At 51.1% G+C, this 6,492-nt stretch overlaps 1 protein-coding gene across 2 annotated transcripts in view; it reads left to right on the top strand.

Annotated features, from left to right (window-relative positions):
- Nucleotides 1-2,673: 2,673 nt before the first annotated feature.
- Nucleotides 2,674-6,492, top strand: part of CTNNA1 (catenin alpha 1) — a 130,511-nt gene continuing 126,692 nt past the window's right edge. The window contains exon 1 of one of the 2 annotated variants that reach the window (XM_054079793.1): nucleotides 2,674-2,785. The gene's annotated coding sequence lies outside the window, so the exon portion shown is untranslated. Of the gene's footprint in view, nucleotides 2,839-6,492 lie in introns of both variants that reach the window. The other variant, XM_054079794.1, reaches the window with a different exon arrangement.

The raw sequence follows: 6,492 nt of genomic DNA, 5'->3' as shown, positions 1-6,492 counted from the left end.
TAAACAATACCCTGCATTTTAGTCTGGTTGACAGAGCCTGCCATCATGTTCCACAGACAGCTGTTAATTTAGGGACAAAGTCCAGTCTCAACCTAGATGCCTCTATTTTTACATGATTTTATTTTCTGTTTGCTCAGTCTTTTAACTTCCTCTAAGAACCAACAGGGCTGCCAGCTGTTCTCTTACTTCTTCCTTCGCTTTGCAGCGGCGCAGTGCAGAATGTGTGATTCTCCACAACTTCAGGCCTTCTACCTTTGAGTTTGTAGTTTTAAAAGGGATTTTTTTTCTTTTTTAAACCTGACATTTTGTCCTGAAAGGATGTGAGACATGCAGAACTGACGAATGTGGAAGCCACCACAGGAGGCCAAGACATGATATTAAAAGGAGTAATGAAAGAAAGCAAGCTATTGAAGTGTAAACTCAATTTTACTGAGAGTATGCTACAGATCAGAAATGAGTAGTTTGAATCCCTGGTGCAACTGACACCAAAATATTAATGGTTTGGTACAAGCAGCAAATAAAAAGAGCTTGAAAAATCTGTTTACTCTGTGTTTCTAGGGGCGAGCCTGTTTGTTAAGGCACTGAAGACCCTGTATTATTTTAATAATGTGTATCTTGATATCATAATTGCAGATTTCACTTGCTTTCGATTAACTTCACTCACCAACAAGGTTAGACTCCTGATCCCTATTTTCTGTCTGGATTGTAAACCAGCGGTAGTCTGTTTATTTCCTTGTCTTGGATTCCTTTCTTGTATTAAACCTGCAGGAAGGGAAAATGCAATCTAAATTGCTGCAGGACACAGGCTGTCTTCCTGCAGGAAAGGCTTGGAGGAGTACAGTAAAAATAGGAAATACAACCTTGCTACTGCCATGGAACCAAGACCTGGAGGAAAGTCCTAAACCATGGTGTGCCTTCACCCAGATGCTGACCCAAGGGCTGCCTCCCTTAGGAATCCTCATGGGCTTCCCGATTCCTTCAGCTCAACTACGTACCTTGAATGAACCTACCTCCCTGGTAGGCTGCCCAATCTCTCTATATTTCACTTCACGTCAAAGGATGAAGTGAGTAGATTCAGGTATCTCAAAAGTGCTGGCAAATGAGTCATGAAATGTCTTAAATTTATTAAATTGTTTTTACAATCCAGTACAAGCGTAAGTTCTGTAGAGACATTTATATTAAAAACCATCTGAAAACACACCATGAACAATCCTGTAATTTGTCATAGGATAGAAACGGTTACTCTCGCGCAAGAGGCTCACTGAGGCTTTTCAAGGAAAACTTTGAGAGAAATCACCACTTAAAGACAACTCTCCCCATCTACAAACGTGCCTCTGTGGTTTGAGGCTGGGTTCCTAAAGCCTCCCTCTCTTCTGCCAGGAGCTCTGGTGACCCAACTGCTTGTACGTCAGGGTGCGGTTCTCTGGTTGCCCTTGCCAGAAGCCACCGCCTGGGCAGGGCAGAGCAGCAGGGAAGCCCACCTCAACCATATCCTCATAATACTCCGGGTGAGGTCTCACAAGAGAGGAACAGAGGGGCAGAATCCCCTCCCTCGACCTGCTGGGAGCCTGCAGGCTGGAGAAGAGAAGGCTGTGAGGAGCACTTAGAGCAGCTTCCAGCACTGAAAGGGGCTCCAGAAACGCTGAGGAGAGGTTCTTGATGAGGGAGGGCTGGGACAGCAGGGGGGAGGCTGCCCAGGGACATGGTTGAGTCACCATCTCTGGAGATATTTCAAAGACAGATAGATGAGGTGCTCAGGTTTAATGGCAGATAGGAATGGTTGGCCTCAAGGATCCAAGAGGTCTTTTCCAACCTGGTGATTCTATGATTCTTTTCTCCAGGCTGCAGGCTCCCAGCAGGGCGAGGGAGGGGATTCTGCCCTTCTGTTCCTCTCTTGGGAGACCTCATCTGGAGTAGTGTGTCCAGTTCTGGAACCTGCAATGTAAGAAGGAGATGGAGCTGTTGGAATGGGTCCAGAGGAGGCTACAAAAATGATCCGAGGGCTGGAGCACCTCCCATACGAGGACAGGCTGAGAGAGTGGGGTTGTTCAGCCTGGAGAAGGCTCAGAAGAGACCTTAGAGCAGCTTCCAGTGCTCTAAGGGGCTACAAGAAAACTGGAGAGAGGCTATTTATAAAGGCTTGTGGGGATGGAACGAGGGGCAATGGGTACAAACTGCAGAGGGGCAGATTTAGACTGGACATCAGGAGTGATTTCTTCATGATGAGAGCAGTGAGGCCCTGGCCCAGGTTGCCCAGAGCAGTGGTGGCTGCCCCATCCCTGGAGGGGTTCCAGGCCAGGTTGGATGGGGCTCGGAGCCCCTGATCCAGTGGGAGGTGTCCCTGCCCATGGCAGTGGGTGGCACTGGATGGACTTTGAGGTCCCTTCCAACCCAAACCATTCTCTGACTCTATGAACTCTCTCCCCATGCGCTCACACCAGTTCATCCCCTGCGATAAGGCTGTGGGGAGCTCTGAGAGCAGCTCCCGGCACTGACAGGGGCTCCAGGGCAGCTGAGGAGGGGCTGTTGATGGCGGGGGGAGGCTGGTTGGGCGCAGAGCCCCCTCCCCCCGCCGCGCCTGCAGCCGGCGCCGCGCTCACCTGCGGGCGGGGCGGGGGCGGCGCGGGGGCGGCGCGGCGGGCGGTGCCGGGAACAGCGGCGGTGCCGGGCCGGGGGGGGGCGGGAGGTGCCCGGAAGAGCCGGCCGGGCTGCGGGACGGGCGCGGCGCGAGGGGGGAGAGACAAAAGCAGCCGGGACCGCGTGGAGCTGAGCGTCCCTGCGCCCGGTAAAGTTGGGGTTTGAACCGAGGAGGGGGCGTCTGCAAACTTTACAGCTGGGGAAGCGGAGAAGGAGCCGGGGGAGGAGCGGGGCAGGCCGCGCGGGGCCGGGAGGGAGGTGGGGGAGGGCGGGTGGTGGCTGAGTGTGTGTTTGAAGTCGAGAAATGCTGTTTTGCAAAGGGAAAAGAAGCACTTTTCTGGAGAAGTTTCGGTGCGGTGAGGCTCCACCCCCTCGGCGGGCGCTGCTGCTGCCCGTGGAGGGGCGCAGGGGGCGCGCAGGGAACCCCCGGCCCTGCTCGGCTCTCCCCGTTCCTTCTGCTCCTGCGCCGCAGAGAAGTTTGCTGCTACTTTTTTGCAAGCAAGAAGTTGGGAGAGAGCGTGGAGGCTGAGCCACGGGGTGTGCAGGAGCGTGATCCCCTCTGGGGGCCCCCAGTGGGGGCTCCGGGCAGTTGGCTTTCATCCCTAGAATCATAGAATAGTTTGGGTTGGAAGGGTCCTTAAAGATCATCCAGTTCCAACCCCCCTGCCGTGGGCAGGGACACCTCCCATTGGATCAGGCTGCCCAGTGGTTTGGGTTGGAGGGGGCCTTAGGGCCCATCCAGTTCCACCCCTCTGCCACGGGCAGGGACATCCCACTGGATCCGGCTGCCCAATGGTTTGGGTTGGAAAGGACCTTAAAAAACCCACCTAAAGGTTATGCTGTGGTTTGGTTTGGTTTCTTTCAGCTCCTGAGTTGGTTTGTAGGCAGTTTTGTGTTTAAATGGAGGTGAAAGCCTAGCTTACTTTACGATATTTGCAGTCCCACAATATTCCAGTAGTTAATATCCTCAGTTGTGAAGCATAGAAACAGACCAGCCCCTTGATCTAGACATGCTGTGAGAGGGTGAAACCACCCTCATTATCCCTTGGGAAGGAGAATAAGCATCACAAAAGGATTTGGGTTGGAAGGGACCTTAAAACCCATCCTTTTCAACCCCTTGCCATGGGCAGGGAGACCTCCCACTGGATCAGGTTGCTCCAAGCCCCATCCAACCTGGCCTTGAACACCTCCAGGGATGGGGCAGCCACCACTGCTCTGGGCAGCCTGGGCCAGGCCTCCCCACCCTCACAGCAAAACACATTTTTTCACGAGATCTCGTGTCAATCTCCCCTCTTTCAGCTGAAAACCACTCTGCCTTGTTCTGTCCAGGCCAGGTTGGATGGGACTTTGAGCAACCTGATCCAGTGGCAGGTGTCCCATCCATGGCAGGGGGTGGAACTGGATAGGTTTTAAGGTTTTCCTTCCAACCCAAACCATTCTATGGTTGTATCCCTGTACTTGATCAAGAGCCCCTCCCCAGCTTACCTGGAGCCTCTTTCAGTGCTGGAAGCTACTCTAAGGTCTCCCTGCAGCCTTCTCCAGACTGAACCCCAACCCTCCCACTCTGTGCTCACACCAGTTCAAACCATGTGAGGTCTTTCAGACCAAAAGCTTGCAGGAAGGTGCACGGGACACTTGGTTTTAGTGAAGAATTGGATGTCGTCGAGATGAGCTTCCCTGCCTGTCTGCCCTGCCGAGGTGGTGGCTTCCAGCAAGGGCAATCCATCACTCCTCTCTTGTCTCTGGTCCCAGTGTTCCTGCTCGTGTCCCAGTTCCAGCTTTCCCGGTTATGGCTGGAGGCATGTCTGGGTTATCTGTATTGAACGAGTCTGGGAGCGCTTTACCCTCCCTCTCCACCCCCTTTTTTTCCTTTGTCTTTTGTTTTGGGGTCTGGGTTGTGTGGAAGGTATTCTTGGTGCTTGAGTTACTGGTTTCCTGCGTTTTTCCTGCCCAGTGGGTCGGGAAGGGGAGGAGGTGGGAGAGGCTTTGTTAGCTGCACTGCTGTGCTAACACACATCCCGGGTCCTGCTGCCTATGAGCACTCCAGCACTTTCAAGCCCAGCTGATGCTTATGGTGTGGTTTGGTTTGGTTTCTTTCAGCTCCTGATTTGGTTTGCAGGCAGGTTTGTGTTGAAGTGGAGCTGGAGGACCAGCTTACTTAACAATAGTTGTAGTCTTTTAGGGAAAAGTCTAGCTTATTTTACAGTATTTGTGATCTTTTGGGTGAAAGCGCACCTTACTTTACAATAGTTGTGGTCTTTTAGGTGAAAGCCCACCTTACTTTACAATAATTGCAGTCTTTTTAGGTACCCTTTGGTCTGTCTTGGGGTGCGAAGTGTTCAGTGGGACTTGTTTCTCCCTGCCAAACTGAAACTTTTTGTTTAAAAAGGGCGTGATTTTGTGTTGAGTCACTGACTTCTTTTATTTACAGAGAGAGAGTTTTTAGAACATCAAGGAAATGTTTTTTGACTTTGCTCAGGAGGAACAGATAAGGGCTTATTAGGTTTTGTTTTAAAAAGACTTTGTTCTAACCTTTTCTATAATAAACAACGTGCCTTCTGTCTTTGGGTTTTTTTTTCAGCCGGCTCTAATAATAGGCCTCTGCATCAGAGATTAAAAGTTTATGCAAGGTGGCAGGGGGGAGCACAGCGGGCAGAGATTAGAAATCCCGCGCCCAAACCAATGATTTAAAATACCAGTGTAAATATTTACCTCGCAATACATTTTCAAGCTTTGTGCAGCATTGACGTTCCTGTGCTGGCGTGTGGAATGGCAGGTGTTAGTGTGCAGCTTGTTCATGGGGCTTCCACTGGTCTGATAAATTTAGCTGAAAGCTGGCTTAGAGAAGTAATTTGGGTTTTTCAGCAGCATAGAATAGTTTGGGTCGGAAGGGAGCTTAAAGATCATGCAGTTCCAACCCCCCTGACACGGACAGGGACACCTCCCACTGGCTCAGGCTGCCCAAAGCCCATCCAGCCTGGTCTTGAACACCTCCAGGGATGGGGCAGCCACAACTTCCTTGGCAACCTGTGCCAGTGCCTCCCCACTCTCATAGTGAAGAAATTCTTCCTTATGTCCAGTCTAAATTTGCCCCTCCCCAGTTTATACCCATTGCCCCTCATCTTATCCCCACAAGCCTTTGTTAACAGCCCCTCTCCGGCTTTCTTGTAGCCCCTTCAGGTACTGGAGGGTCGCTATAAGATCTCCTCGGAGCCTTCTCTTCTCCAGGCTGAACAACCCCAACTCTCTCAGCCTGTCCTCGTATGGGAGGTGCTCCAGCCCTCTGATCATCTTTGTAGCCTCCTCTGGACCCGTTCCAACTGCTCCATGTCCTTATGTTGAGGATTCCAGAACAGCATGAATATCTTCCTTCTGCAGCTGTAAGATCGAGAAACTGACCATGCAAAGGAATCCACGTTGGTAGAAATATTTGAGCTGAAAAACACTTTAGTGGGACTTCAGCCCTGTCTTGACGTTATATCCACTGTTTGATTTCTGAATTACCTTTTCTATGCAAAGAATTAGTTCAGCTCACAAAAATACTTGGCAGCAAAACCAGTCTGCTCATCAGAGGCTGCTGGCGAGACTGGTCTGGAGCGAGCACCTCTGTGGCTGTGATGTTTCTGTTAACGGACAGCTGTGTTCGGTTCTGTTGGCATTGCTCGTCTCTGCTGGACACTAATGGAAATAGGGTCAGTGAAAGAGGACTGAGTATCATTTTGTTAGGACGGTGCCATACTGAGACAGTCATCCAGCACGATGATGAAGGCCTGTTGTTCTCTGCTGTTGTGCCTTAACTGGAAATGACTCAATTCCTGTGCTGCAGAACTTTAATGTGTATGACCTTGAAGGTTT

The sequence above is a fragment of the Cuculus canorus genome, chromosome 14 (genome assembly GCF_017976375.1).
Source record: "Cuculus canorus isolate bCucCan1 chromosome 14, bCucCan1.pri, whole genome shotgun sequence".
Lineage (NCBI taxonomy): Eukaryota > Metazoa > Chordata > Aves > Cuculiformes > Cuculidae > Cuculus > Cuculus canorus.
Note: the sequence above shows the minus strand (reverse complement) of the source record. Positions and strands in the feature narration are given on the sequence as shown.